Genomic DNA, 15,985 nt, shown 5'->3' on the forward strand with positions numbered 1-15,985 from the left:
GGATAGAAGAGAGCTGGTGGGGAAAAAAAGGTCACAGATGAAAAGAAATGCGAGAATGTTTGCCTTAAACGAGGAGCACCAGGCAGGAAATAAGCTGTAAAGTATTCCTTTAGACAGCAAATACCCAAAGTACAAGATTATTTCTTCCTATATGCTGCGGAGAAGAAACTCAAAGATAGAGCTTTTCACACCCAATAAAGGGAGCAGATACTTTTGCCACTACCAGCCTAAACTTAAATACATGGTCATAACATTGCTTGTGCCAATTCCCTGGAGGTGCGGCAAGATTCTCCCAAACTAATTACCAAATATTTGTTCTAAAAAGAACAAAACCTCCACTTATTTGAACAATTATGTCCTTAATGAGGGGAACACAGCCATGTGCAGCGCTTTGAAAGGGCAGCAATGCACGAGAGGCGACTGAAATGACCGTTCTGTTATGTGTGCTTTACGGATGTGTACCTTGGTTCACTATGAATCCAGACTAGCTGTTACTCGCTTAGTCACTTACTGAAAATACTACCCTACGTAGATTTTTATTTAAAAAATAAATCAATAACCAACCATAGGTATCTTGTAAATATTGTGAAATGTGATGTCCTGCCCTGACTGACCAGGTGTTTCGTTAAGGGCAGGAACGAGCTCTCCATCTTATGTCCTAATTGGTCCGAGGTGGGGGGAAAACCTCCCCAGGTCTCTGCCCTTTTCCTTCCAAATGTTATGCTTCAATTTCTCCCGACTGGTGGGAACTCTTGGTGAGCACGAGGGTTTTGTTGCACGGTAGTTTTCAACTACCGTGAAACTTTTAGAAACCACAGTGTGCAGTGGTAATCGACGAGAGGCGCCACAATGAATGCATTAGCAAGGACTCGGTACAACGGCTCCCTCTGCCTAACCTCCTCCCAGCGGCGATGTAGTGATTTGTATCCCTTCAAAAGGCAGCAGTGTAAGCCGGTGGATTTGTCGGGGTCCCAGCAGGTCCTTTGCTGCTGGTCTGATAGGATTCCAGCGTACCGGCGGTCCTGCAGGACAGCCCGCCATTCCCGAGCAGCCAGGTGCAATAATCTACTTTCGATTGTGATGAAGCATATAAAAGCCCCCATACAATGTGCCACCGAGGCAAAGCCTCCCTGACTTCCATTTCCATTCCCAAACTGAAAATGACACAATCTCTGTGGATGTCTGCAAGAACTCACCATAATGAAACGCAGAAGCAACTGGATGCCGCAGCATTCTTTGCCTTGCAGTTCCAGGGACGGGCCCTGAGTGAAGTCGGGACCTGCTGAATCTCAAATACAGTACATTTTTGTAATGACTATCTGCTACAGCCAAGTGAGCATGAAGGGAATAGACTAGGATACAAACTTCACAACACTCAGCTCACTCAGCTGCAATGTAAAATAGCAGCTGTCAAAAGTTGCTCATTTAATTTGATATGTTTAACATTTTAACATTGACATGACTGAATCTTTTAAAAGGCGTGCATTTAATGTTTTGCATTTGAGTCTTTCATTTTAAATGAACCGGTAAAGCAACACAGCCAGTTGTGTGTGGCAATCACAATTTGCTGACACACTATTCAAAAGAATGTATTACGTGTAATATTGACTGACACACAGTTAGTCTCAACGACTTAAAAAGGACCACATAACAATTAGAATGTCTCTGCCAACATAGATCAAGATTAATGTTGTAGTAATAAATTATAGAAAATGCTACTGGCTGTTTGCGAACGCCTTCCATCCCTCTTTTGACTCAGAGTGAGCCATTTGTCAAAAACCAATATGCTGAAGATTACTGAATGAGCATGCTGCTGATTTCAGGCAGAAAAACAACAGCACATATTTGTGTGCAATAGATTTCTGGGAGATTGCATTGTCACCAACGGTATTGGATTCAAATACGCTTAGAACTATTAACATTAATATCCATCAGGTACTAAACATATGGTCCTCAGCATGGTACAGACCTGTGGGGATTCAATTATTCATTATGCCCGTTGGCAGATTGGACGAGAAACACTTGGCTACGAAGGAAAAGAAGAAACCAAAAATAGCGTAAAAGAATAACCTTTGCTTAGAACTTGCATACCTTCCAGCCATGACAAATGTGGAGTTTTTATAAACTTCACAGTGGGCTGAACTCAAACCACATGTAGTCATATTTTTATTCTCCATTTCCGACGTAACCTCTACATCTACCGAACGCCCTGAAACAGTCAGGCGGCATAAGCATGAAGTGTAATGAAACAAGAAGTCAAGACAAGTCGCAATGTATCATCTTCATGCCTGGAGGCGACGAAGAGAGCGAAACGAATGCAAAAAATATATAAGTAAGAATGATGCCAAGAGTTCTTAGACTGTGTTTAGTTTGAGCGCAGAAATACGCTTCATTCTTTGACACCAAGTCTTAGAAACCAACATGTAGAGGTAAAGCACGGTTCAAGCCTGAGTTTAGGTCAAATAGAGTACGAAATTATTGTTGTTTTGACGGCAAATGCCGACTGCTGCATTTCTCTCCAGCTATAATTTAGTGAAATGAAAATGAAAATCTTTTATGAATTAGATTAAAAAGTGCTGGCTCGACCATGCAAAATAAAGGACACTACAACAGCTGGACTACAGATTTATCATGATATCATGGTTTTAAAATGGGATTTGGTCCAACTAGCAGGGATAGTGTGCTGCAGGGTCTCGGGCTGTGAATCAGTGAATCACGATGGACGCCCTTTGCCGATGCTTTTTTGCAAACTCATGAGCTCCCCTCCAACGTCAGATATTTTTTTTCCTTACCTTTTGTGGAATGTGACGGCATTTGAAAGCAATAACCGTGTATTCTTCTACTGTAACCCACTTTAAAAACAACCAAAGATTCCACTATAGTCTGCAGTGTGAAAGCAATGCACCGTGTCATCATTCAAGCAAAGATTGCTGAAATAACAGGAACAACCACACTATCTCCTGGCGCCTCCTAATCCCCCGGTGGATGTGAACAACAAATAACACAACTCCAGATGCTGAAAATATCGATCCGTGTCCCGTTAAGAGGTCAGCTAATATGAACGAGCATTTTCTCTGCACTTTAACAACTGTATGTGTCTGCAACAAACGGATGGGAAGCATTAAGCTCTCTGTCCCACTCCAAAGGCACAACCAAAATCTCTTGAATTAGATAAGAACATGACCACTATTTTTTTTTTTACATCTAACTGAGAACTAGACAATAAGACTGATATCAAATATCTTCACTTTGTTCACACACTTGATAGAACAGAGAGAGATTTTAAAGTCAAGAGCTTTAAGAACAAGGTTTATTTTCAAAGTGGCAATCTAAGGTCGAGAAGACCGGAAAGTGCCTTTTAAACCTTTTAGAGTCCATCCCCGGTTGTACTGTGCACGTATTTAAAAATATATCGTCTCGGTCCAGTAAATCTAAACCTTTATTTCTTAAAAAAAAAAAAAAAACGTTTTGTATTTCACTGAATCTCTAGAAAAGTAAGTCTACAACGTTTTTTTTTCTTTCTTTTGTTTCCTCACCCCCCCCCCCGACTTCAAAACCGAAAACAAAAGAAATGCAGTAAAAAAAACCTCCAGTTGCTGCGGGTTATTCACAACCTTCCTCTCTCTGCCTCTCTGAAGAGAGATAAATCTATAAGGCCCGCAGCTGCTCAGGCGGAGGCCGGGCCGCTGTCACGACTGTGAGCATCAATCGTAAAGTTCAGCGGGAAATGAGCTCAGGGCGCCAAAGCCCACGAAGCACTCTCATTGATCAGCGGATATCGGTGGCGAGAGCTGGTCAGATGTACACAACTGTTAGCGTGGCCACAGTCATGATCACTGAACAGGAGGATGGAGAGTCGATATGTGCACTAGTGCACAAATCATTTTTATAGATAAGATGCTGATGATTTCCAAGCTGGACCTAAAAAAAGAGTGGGTTTCTGCAAGAGGCTTGTGTGACGACGATTTAAAGCATTTAAAGCATAAAGACGGGACTCATTGCAGAGCAACTGTTTTAGGATGGGTTAATGTTTAGTTATCCACGTTTAGTGGACCTGTCATAGCACTTAGGTGTCAATTATCCTTTCTATAATTGTGAAATTATCCTAAATCTTTGATGACTCATCCTGCATTAAAGGCTCCTTTCTTATTAAAAAAAAAGACTGTTGTTGGGTGTAGCGTCTTGTGCAAGGTGTCCTTCTTCAGAGATGTGCTTTTGCATGCCAAATTGCTAAAAAGAACAGTGAGTGTGGTTGAGATCCAACATCTACTTTCTCATCTTCCACCTCCAGATCATACAAAGCAGGTAAGGGAGGTGTGGGCAGATGACAAATAATCAAGAGTCCAATTCTGTTTATGCCGTTTCACTTGGAATAAAACAGAATTGGATTAGGCCATGTAAGGGATAAAAGGTACTAACCGCCCACTGCCAGAATGGCTGCTGGCAGACACGTTTCAGAACTAAAGTGCCAACACATAAGCCCCACTACAAGCACTGAGTGCAGCATGTAAGAGATGCTCTACAAGCCATTTCAAGTTTGAACTTAGGATGCACCATCTTCTTCAGGATTAATGTCAAAACAAAACAAAAAAACGTAAGGAACGCTTGTGTTGTCTCAGGAATCAAATCAAGAATCAAGTTTCCTAACAGAATGTGGCATTGAGATGTCGTAGTGGAAGAGGGGACTAACTCCAGGATTAAGATAGGTAGCCGCTGGAATGACAACTGCTGTCGTAAAATAAATAGCCAAGATTCAATAAACAATGTGAAATGAGTGTAATCAGTAGAATGTTTGGATTTATTCTAACCAAACCGGTGAGAAGCCGCAGGGGTGTGGTGACTGAGCTCAAGTGTAGCTGAGGCTTGGAGACAAACGACCACGCGGGTTGGTGAATACACACTGTGGCACGGAGTTCTCAGTGTTGGAAAATAAAACGTCCCGGGAGAAACCCGCTCGCCACACCACGGAGTCATTAATTCTGCATCATGACGTGCCGGCTGCGGCCGGGCAGAGTGTATCCGGTGGCATCGTTATATATCGGGAGTGGGATCACAACAGCAACAAACAACCGGAGGGTTGCGGTGTGGGATGGCGGGCCGGACTCAGAAATCAAGAAAAAGAAACGCCAACAAAGACACACGATTGCAACTAGTCGTGATCTTACGGGGGGATGTGGAGGTATCCACGGAGCCGCAGATGCTTTACGAATTTATTTTTATTTTTATCTGCATTCTTCCTGAGAGGTGAGCTGCAATATTTCCCCCGAGAAAAAAAAAAAACAGAACAAAAAACCCGCTGCTTCTACAAGCGTATCTCACTAGGCCCAAAGCATTCCCCAAGAGATCAAACCAAAAATACAAGCCTCCACAGAGGATTAAAGCAGATCCACCTACGACAGGCATGTGAGCCAGAGAAATATGAACACAGCAAAATAAATAAATGACAGCCCAAATAGATTGAGAGTTTCATTTTTGCAGGGATTACTGAGCTCATCCAGAAGCGGTTCATTGCGTATTTGTATATAATAACTCAAGTTAGATAAAGGTGCCAAACGGAGCCTTATTGTTTGAAGTATCCGCTGAGGGGTGGGACAAAGCTTCGGTATTTAACACTCTGGGAATGAGCACAATGAACCCTTTATTTTGGAAACCGGTAATTAAGGAAACTGCAAGTGCTTGACTTTGGTTCAGGTCACAGGAGAAACAATGTTTTGCTCATTTATGTTATCAGGAGCCAGAGGGAATCGTCTTTAATTTGCAGTGAGAAAGAAGCATTTTCAGAAAAATAATGTAATAAGCTTATGTAGGTCCCAGCAGTAAGTATTTTAGAAACCACAACACTGCAACATCAGAAAAAACAGGTAACCAATGCAAGACTAGGGCTCGGTGGTATACTGTTTGGAGGGTTTCTGGTTTTGGAAAATCCGACAAAAGTTAGAAAACAATTTATTGCAAAGATGGTTGAGACGCTGGTATTTTCTCTGGTGGCAACACTAGCAGCCACAACAAGCTAACTAGCTAACACGCTAGCAAGCTAACTTGCCGGCCAGTTCCGAGCGAGTTGGCCCTCACTCCCAAAACCAATACCATCATATACCAAGACAGTCAATATCTTTCTAAATACCGTGATATACATTTTTGGCCATACCTCACAGCCCCAAGGAGGACTTTCAAGTTCCAGGGGTGGACAGATGGGTGTGGAACATATTTCATTTATAGCCTCTACCAGTGTGAAATTTGCCTCAGAAAGAGAGCGAGAAAGAAATCCACGGTACATGGAGCTCATCTGACCACACCTAGTTATTTTGTTTAAAGTTAGACTCGGGTCATTTAAACTGCTCTATTCATGGAAACAAAATGAAGGGGAGTTGCATATTGAGCCATTTGTGGGAGCTGTCTTGGAGGAATATTGGATTATCTTTCATGTGACACATAGGCAGAGGATCTAGAAGGTAAATTGTGATTTACCTCTGAATGTCTGCAGCCCAGAGCTGTGGATATTAGTAAAAGCCGCTCAGATTTCAGTCTCTCGTGCACGTTTTGTGCCGTCCATTAAAAAAGCAGCAGCAGCGACTGAAACCTATTACTTGTCAGAATGCTGCAAAATAGACCACGGTAGACACATTGTTACACAAAACTCTAGTCTTTCAAACCACCAGTTGCCGGTTCATTGCCTCAGTCCCTTCCGGCAATAGAAGAGCACAAACAGATTCAATCAGCTCCTGGGAGTTGAGCAACAGTGTAGCAACGGTGAAAACACAGAGCATTTTGGGTTTCACGTTCTCTTTCCAAAAGTTATGTGCGAGCGGTTCTACCGGCTCCTTTGGGAATAATAGGATTTTATCGACAAAACAGCATCTAAACTGGGCTAGTCATGAACATAGCATCTGCGTTTATGGGCTTGAATTCACATTTTAAGAAAGGGTGGATGCTTTTTCTTGCAACATTAGGTTTTCTCAGCAGCTACGTCTCCTCTTGCACAGCAATAGTGACTATTATCCAAATGTCCCTGTACCAGTCTCTCTCCAGCCCAGGCGGAAGGGAAGTATTAAAAATAAGGTCCTGATCGTGTTTGGGTATTCATTCAAGTGTGATGGCATTTACATTTTAAATTACAAAATGTCAGAAGTTTTTTCTTTTGGGGAGGGAGGGGGGGGTCTGGTTTATTTTGGCTCTCTGTGGCAGAGGTCCCCAACCACTGGGCTGAAAAACCGGTACCGGTGCGTGGGGCCATTTGGTACCGGGCCGCACCACAAAAATGAATACTTTTTGGGGGGAATTTTTTTTTTGAAAATTGACCAGATTCTCTCCTAATTACGCGCCCTCGTCAAGCGTGTTTTTTTTTTTTTTTAAACATTTACAATTGCCCACAGCGGACAAAGAGCGTGCAACTTGCCCCCTCAACCCCTCCTCCGGCCCGTCTGTTGGTCGGTCCACAACAACAACTACTATACCCCCCAGTCAGCCGGTTATTTGGTTTATCCTCCAAGACCAGTCCGCGAAATGACCGGTTTTGAGTTTCAAAAACATCCTGTTTTAAACTAATGATTTCCAGAGCTTCCTGTTGAACGAGTTCTATCTGAACAATCACCTCACCACACAGTGTTGTGCGTCACCCCTTGCTTATCACAGACAACACCAATGTTCTTTGTTGCAGTCGAAGGAAGTGCCAAAGCTTCTGCTCAGGAGGAAGACGATGCACATTCATGATGATGTGATGAAAGGACAGTAGAACAAGTGAAAGCAGCGAGTGGCTGTGAACAAAGAAACGCCACTCCATCAATCCCAAAGATAACTTTTTTTTTTTCACGGTTTCTCTCTCTCACTTTATAATGATTGAAGAGCACAGATGCACCGAGGGAAAGCCGAGATTAAACAGTGCCAACAAAGACTGATAGACTGCGTAGAAATGCCGGCATTAGTCATTTCCGAGAGAACTCAGGAAAGTGACTAATTCAGAAGGAGGGTTTCTAATGAGAAAGAGGCTTTCACTCCTTGTTCGACATGAAAGCGCACAAGTTGTCATGAATATATTTTGCTTTGCAAAGGGAGTTAAAAAAATACTCTCTCAACTTACACTTCAAGAGGTGACAGCATAAACACACTTTCTGTAGTACATCACAGCACATGCAGAAACGTAGTTTCTAGAGAATAAATTTACTCTCTCAAAGTTACACAATGCAAAAAGTTTAAATGAAAACATTTTAAATGACAAGGGTCCACAAAGTCTTTACCACCTTTGTGTTTACGCAGAGCTCCAAATGGAAAAGCCAAAGATAAAGAAAATGACACTACTTAGCATTCAAAAGGCCGGCCGCAGATGATAACTCCCCCTTATCATTAGACCGAGATGTAATAGAGTTGAAGTGTATTAAATTATTCTGCCTTTTTTTCCTCTTTTCCCCCTGTGAAAATATTAGCATTTTCGATAAATTACTGAACACAGCCTTTATCTTACCTTTAAGAACTTATTATTTTACACACTGCCTCTGAGTTTGAGGACGGGAATAAGCAAGGATAATGGAATTCATATTTCATCCCGGGGGTTGTATAACAAGTTTATGACATAGGCTTTCCTTTCAGACGGCCATCGGGTGCTGTAGTGTTGGACATCTTTAATCGAAATTTACTGGAGTGTCCAATTATACGAGCGATTTTATTGATGCATTAGCGAAAAGATGAATGTCTTCATTCGGAGGAAGATGAGGGATGTTGAAGTGACCCGGTCTCAAGGGACCCTGTGTTGAAGTTAGTAAAAAGATGCTGGGAAGAAGGGCACTGCTTTTGATACTGAGAAGCAGTCTTGATCTTCCAGATGAATGATTCTCAGGGGAAAAATGTAATCAATCAGAGAGGCTTTTCATGTTTTTATACGTCAACACTGGGGCATGTTTGGAAAAGAAATGCAATTGCATGAATGAAGGGAACGTATGATGCCATTGAGGTTTTTGTCCATCGTGACCATACATACCTTTGACATATTCAAAGAGATACGTCGCTAGTGGTTTGTACGACTGATGTGGGAGAACTTGACACGAACAACTTGTTCAGGAGAGAGGATTTTCATGGGGAGCCATTTCTTCTTCATTTCAGTGACAGTAGGACCCCTCGGGTGAAACGGCCTCAACAGCACTCGTTATTTTTCCCTTCCCTTTGCTCCAGCAGGTCCATTATTTCCACTGCTGACGGTGTCAAATACAATTGAATTGTCTTTATGGATTTCTGATAGGGCTTCAATTTAGCAGCCCTGATGGGATTATTATGGCAAAATCTAAATTACTCATTTACAATTGTCCTAATCCGCAGGTCATATATGAGCCCACTATGAGGAGCAGGTCAAAATGGGAATTTTGGGAAGTATTTGAATGAAGTCCAGATTGGTTCCCAACCGGTGGTTCAAATATCTTGTCTCGTTATTGGTCAAATTATTATTAGTTTCATTTTTTTTTTAAATACAAAAATTTAAGATGACCTTAATTGCAATTTATGAAAAATAAAGGGCATTTTAAAAAGTCCTCTCAGGCTTTATTGTTGGTGGGTCATCATTGCATCGGAGTCCACGCCCCTAGGCCCTCACTCCCTCCACCTGGACACTGTTCTCATACACGATTCCCGGGGACGAGATATAATTACCCAACACTCGGCCGCTTGTATAAAACAGACCACCAAAAACCCCACAAAACCCAGAGCGCTTGCAGTAATGGCTTCGTAAACAGTCCGCTATTCTGGTAAGTAATGACCCGTGAAGGGACCCTTCTGCGAGCCAGTGGCTATATCCAGCCGATGGCTTTTGGCCCGCTCATGACATGTGCTCTGACACTGACAGAGTGGGACAGGTGGCAGAGGCTGCAACGGATGCCGAATCTAATGCCGCTCACTGTTTTTGCCGCCGAGGGCCGTCTAGCGCTTTGAGACGGAAAGTCTTAGCCGCCGAGGGTTCTTACAGGTCACCTTTGCAACGCCGCTGAGAAGAAATGGAGACCCAGAGCAACGGGGCCGATATTTGAAAGTAATTTGATAATTCATCTGTCCTGCAGGGACCTTAATTACTAGACGCGGCCGTGTAAAGTCGATGTACCGAAGCTACATCATTGCGGAGTGACTACATATGTTCTTCCAGATCATTTCAATGAGTCAATCCATCAGAGCAGTAGAATAGATAGAGCAGCCAGCAGTCACACTCATGGACCGTATAGTGTTGTCACACATCCGCTGTACGCCATGTCCAGGAACAACACTATAATTGTGAGTTGGGGTCTGGGTCGTCACCCTCTTAAAAGCACTAGTTAATATGCCTCGTATGCTGGTGACATACAACATAATAGTACATGATAGGAGGTGTGTTTTAAAATCGACAGACCAGCACACATCCAGGCAAATACCAGCTCGTCCCCCTCAGCCTCTCGCCTCCAGCTCCTCGCAACAGTGGTGTTACTTGATATACAACAAGCTTTCAATGCCATGGCGACAACGGAGGCACCGTGGGCTGGTGACCACGGGGTCATTCTATCAGCCCGTCTGTCTGTCTGTCTGCCTGCCTGTCTGTCTGTCCATTCTGTTTCGTGCCATTGCTGGACTCGAGTTGACTTTGTTATTGTCGGGGTTGTAAACCCTCAGCGTCACATCTTGCGTAGCCGAGACCCAAAGACTGACAGCATGAAGCGGCGCGCCTTGTGCAGATTAAAAGAAACAACAGTGAAAACATAAAACTTCGCTCCTGTTTAATGTACTATTACTCGGATGTTTGAATTAACTTTGCTTGTGGGTTGGTTTGTGGCTATAGTGTAAAAATCATGACATTTAAATGAAGTGATTGTTTGCTGCAGGATGTTGCACATCTTGACTGAACCTCATTTGGATAAATCAAACCATTAGGAACTCTTCTTCCACGTCAAAGGCAAGTTATTTTACTGTGATTTCTAACATCACTACATGTAACTATTATATAGTATGTGGACTGCCCATAAAATGGTTGGGGTACACAGAGTCATATTCCTTGAATAAAAGAAGACACTATGCTGAAACTGCAAACTAATACCAACTGTTTATAAAGCCTGTAATCCAATCCAAACACTTGACCGATGATTCCAGAATTCAATTTAAATCCCACAAACAACGTAAGAGCTGCGTATATGACGTTAGCACAAAACAGCCATCTTGTGTTAGCATCTCCTAGCCGTTAGCACCGCCATACCATATAGCTGGGCGTTACTCGTGTTACTTAAAAAACACACACAAAAACAGTTATTACAGCAGTTAGTTGTTACAATTATTAAAACATTAACCAACCTTGTGCCTCTTCAGGGGGTGGGGGGGTAACATTTCCTTCACTGTGTAAACCGTTATAATTCTTCTACTTTGTTTTCAACGTCTTCTCGCGCACATTTCTATTTCCTTTTTAACTCGCAGCGCCGCCTTCAGAATAAAAGCGTTTATTTTAGCCTTTATTTACTTTCTCTTTGTTTTTCACAAAACTTGATATATTTATGCCTTCTTTGCTGCACCAATATATATTTTTGTTTTGAGGGCACTCTGAACACTTTAAAATGTTTCCTTCCCTTAATTCAACCATACAGTTAATTAAAAGTAACGTTTTATTTTAAGAGAAAACAGGCTGTCTGGATATATTAAAATATTCCTTAACATGTTAACTGAGGCAATTGTAAAATGCCTACAACAATTTTCTGCTCATGAATGATTTATGAGGCTCCTAATTCAAGTTCAAGCCGATGTGTTTACCGAACGCTAATATGAATCATTTTGTTTGGAAGACACGTCTGCAAATGGGCCCACGTCTGCACTCAGCGAGTCGGTGGGAAGAAGCGGAGCAGGCGAGTCTCCCGACCGGGAGTTTGTGAGGAGGCGGTCAAGGATGATGGCAAGCAGAGGCCGCGTTCTACCTGCTTGGGAAGAATGCTCATTTTAATGGCGCTTCTGCACACATTAAACCGGGTTCACTCGGAGGATACAGTTCATCAGCGAGTCGGGGGGGGGGGAGGAAAGATGGAGGGCAGAGCAAGAGGAGGAAGGAAGCTGTCTGGCGTGGTCTCTCCTGCATTCAAACTAGACAAACATGTCCGCCCCTTGTGTGAATCCTGTGTCAGCCAGAGGACATGACGGGTCTTCTGGTAGAGATGGTACGCTGCTGTGAGGATGGATGCCATTTTATTTAGGATTTATGTATTGTTTCTCCAAAAAAAATGTAATAAAAAACAAAAAAAGCCAAATGCAATCAAATTGATCTTCTAGAGAGGGAGATGATCACAAAGCAAATACATATTTGATTTATAAGCAACATTGCGAAAACTGTGAGGAGATAAATCCAATCAAATCATTCTGGTGTGTTATTTTGTTTTTCGTTGTGATTCACCTCAGCAGTTTTTACAAATGATGATTCATATAGATTCTGAATTTTAATGCCGTGAGTGTCTCTTTTAAATTCTAAAATATAGTTTCAATCAAACCCCTCCCTAGCTACTGGAGCAGATCTACAGCTTTGTAGCGCAATAAATTATTATGTATTCAAATTTGGCTATTGGATTTTGTAAAACAAGCATATTTATCATTCCCAATGGGTGAGAGCAAAATAAAGCTATCGGAAAACAACCCTCCTTTGAACCTCAGAGACAGAGCTCTGCATATCTACACTTTGCCGCGTTGAATCTGAAATTATTTTTTCACGACTGTGACCCTGCATTATAATTTCTTTCCAGTACCGATGATGAAAAAAAAACACACAAAATCACACGGTCTGGCCAGACGGCGTCTTAAAGCATGTTTTTGTTGCTTGTTTCACCTCCAGGCAGAGGCCAAGCCGACAATCTACAAAGACAAATCCAACATAGTTTGTTCATCCAGAAACACTAAAGTATGCCAGACTCCAAACACCCACGAGAAACGTCTGTGGCCCTTTTAATTATTATGTTCAGTCAAGGTCAACACCAAAAACAGACCTGTTTTTCATCATACCCCTGAACTGAAAAACACAACTTCAGACACCAAAATGAGCATGAAATCAACATTCATGCTGAGGGGTTTGAAAGCTTTGACCTCTGAGCAGAAGAAACGTGTTTGCAATCAACATTCAAAGAAACATTTCCATCCAACTGGATTCATCTTCTGGTGTTTGGTCACCACCATGATATTTTTGCTTTATTAATCTTTATTAATCTTTTTTCAGCATGTTCACTCTAGATTGGGGTAGAAACACTCTAAATAAGAAGCTCCATGCTGGACAAACACATGTCCATGCAGACACCAAGCTGCTCGCGAGGTCTCTACACGACGGCTTTGACAATCGTCTCTTGACTCGGGGGGGGGGCGAGTCGATTCGCTCTCGCAATCTTCGCCTGCCGCCGTCTTATCGAGCGCAGCACCTTTGATAGGAAAAAAAAAAAAACCTCTGCAGCTCGGCCTTCTGGGAAGACGGACGGGCGGACAGCTCTGGGTGTTTAGACAGAGTGTTTTCTGTCACAGCAGAGGAGAGCCGGGTCCTTCGGTCCATCGGGGGGAGGCTGGGGGAGGAGGTGTCGGGCGCCGCTAATGGCGGATTTGCTCGTTGACTCTGCGGGGAAAGGGGGGGGGGGGGGGGGGGGTTGGCGGGTTACTGCCAAGTGGAAGCTCCACCTCGTCGGAAGGGGATCGTGTGGGGTCATTAGCCAAAATGATTGATTATTTATAGTGAGATCAGAGATGCCCTTGATGGGCAGCGCTGGGGTGGCAGTGTATAAATCACACAGCGCTTTCTTTGTTTCTTTAATCAGGGGCGCAGTGCTGAGCTGCATTGGGAAGTAGCTGGTGATGTGTGTTAAGTAGAGAGGATGGCCGAAATTCTCTCATCAGGAATAGAAATCGGTGGCAGCGTGCGCCTCCACAGAAATGGATAAAAAACAGGTGATTTAACAAAACGCGTAATTCCCTGATGCATTTTCCCTGTTTGACTCTCACAGGTAGGATTCCTTTTTTAATACAAGCAATACGTTTTACAGACGTTTGACAACACAGTTAATTAAACCTTCTTTTTTTATTTCATGTTTGATTGGACAGAAAAATATATCATCGTAGGTCATATCTATAACTATTACACCAATCTGCAAAGCTCACTCTTTTTCAAACTGCATTTACGGCCCTCCAGCACTTGTCTGCACGTGTCATCGTCATCTCACCGACAACCAGAGGAAAGCCGTGAGAACCCTGAGTGGACGGGGTGGGGGGGGGGGGGGGGGAGGGGGCACCGTGCTATATCTCAGGCTCTCTTTAAACAAGAGAGCCACCATTAAACAAGGTCGTAATTCTCATTTTATCCGGGTCCACGCCGAGCGGCGGAATCGTTACCTCCCGGAGAGCTCTGGAGGCCGGACCGCTGCGACCAGGCGGGAGGAGCCGGCGGGGCCGCCGAAGATTAATGCAGATGGCCAAAGGCCGGCGTTATTAGGGAGCAAAGACACCCCCCCCCCCCCCCCCACTCCCCAACAGCAGTATGTGCTTCATGTCAGGTTGGGTTATTTCAGGCCAAATGAATAAAACATGGGGTTCTAGAGCCAAAGTCAATGTCAAACAATGTCATTAAAACAAGGTGGACGGCACTGACTGTGTACAGCTCTGCACCCCACTGACACAATGGGATTCATCCGTCCATTCAATCCACGCACGCTGCAGTGAACCAGCTCCTCCCACGGTTCTGCTGGTAACGGAGCGTTCAGCTCAGTTTATGAACGGAAAATGACAACATTGTCAGAATGTGTTCAAACGTTGTCAGGCAAAATTTGATGAGGGATAAAAAAAGAGAGAAAAACATGTTCATCTTCCTAACACTAAATCCAATTATCCATCCAAGCTTATGAAACTTGATTGAAACTACTTATGCCAGGAAAATCTTTTCCATAAAAGCATGTACTTATCAAAATTATTCATTCGTTTTATTCATATTATTTAGAATTAGACCATTTACACTGACTTTTTGGGAGTTGCTTTGAATTATTGTCACGAATCCGAATCCGAGAGGATCCGAATGGCTTCTCCAACCTTTGATCCACCGCAAAACCCCCGTACACAAAACATTGATTTTTTTACCGCTGCAGCATCGAATGCCACGGAGCACCTGACAAATGCTCCCTGTGTTCTTCTTCTGGTGCGTCTTCATCCGAGCAAGTTACCGCGCATAATTACACTGTGACCTTTAACGGCAGTCTGACGGTCTCATTCTTGCAAGGACGCTACGGAGACGGTGCAAACAAGGGACACACACACACACACACACAGTGTGTCCCACACTAGTGTGCATGTTCATTAAACAACATGCATGTATTTACCCGTAGGTACCGGGCCTCACGCTCTGCAGCCCTCCTCTTTCTCCTGGCAGCATTTAGCTCTTTTTTTTTATTTTTTTTTTTACATCTAACCTGTCAAGTCCTTCCAAAATATGTTTTCTGTCTCCCGCTGGCTCTGTGCACACAGACGCTGCCTCCCAATTATCTGAAGAGAGAGGCAGACTGGGTGAACCTGAGGAACCTTTGACAGTGAAATGTTTCGCAAGGTGATTCCTTTTTTTCCTCCTTTCCTTACCTTTCGTCCTCATTCATCATTTCCCTGATCCTTCCTCGTGTGTCACATAACTCAACCCTTACCTGCTTTGGCTGCGCTTTTTTTCCGCTCTGTGTGTCTCTCAGAAAGAAAAAAAAAGAAGCAGAAGGATCACGAGGCTGTAAAGGTGAGTCCGACCGTGTGAGAAGAACGACTGGCTTCTAATTACCCTGTTTGCAGCATCTGTACCGCGCGTGCCTGTGTGTGTGTGTGTGTGTTTGTGTTCTGTGTGGATGTGAATGCGGTGCACTTGAGGTGTGCATGCTTGCGCGCGTGTGTGTTCATGTATTTCAAGTCCAGCCATCTGCCTTTCCTCCGCACTGTGCAGGCGAACAATGCCCCAGTGAAATGAACTCAGTAATTAAGCTGGAGCCGTCTTTTACTCTTTTTTTTTTGCCTCAAC

General features: G+C 43.4%; 1 protein-coding gene across 2 annotated transcripts in view; it reads right to left on the reverse strand.

Annotated features, from left to right (window-relative positions):
* Positions 1–15,985, reverse strand: part of sgcd (sarcoglycan, delta (dystrophin-associated glycoprotein)) — a 133,030-nt gene that overhangs the window by 103,631 nt on the left and 13,414 nt on the right. The gene's annotated exons all lie outside the window — the stretch shown is intronic.

This window comes from Pungitius pungitius, chromosome 16 (assembly GCF_949316345.1).
Source record: "Pungitius pungitius chromosome 16, fPunPun2.1, whole genome shotgun sequence".
In the NCBI taxonomy this organism is placed as follows: Eukaryota; Metazoa; Chordata; class Actinopteri; order Perciformes; family Gasterosteidae; genus Pungitius; species Pungitius pungitius.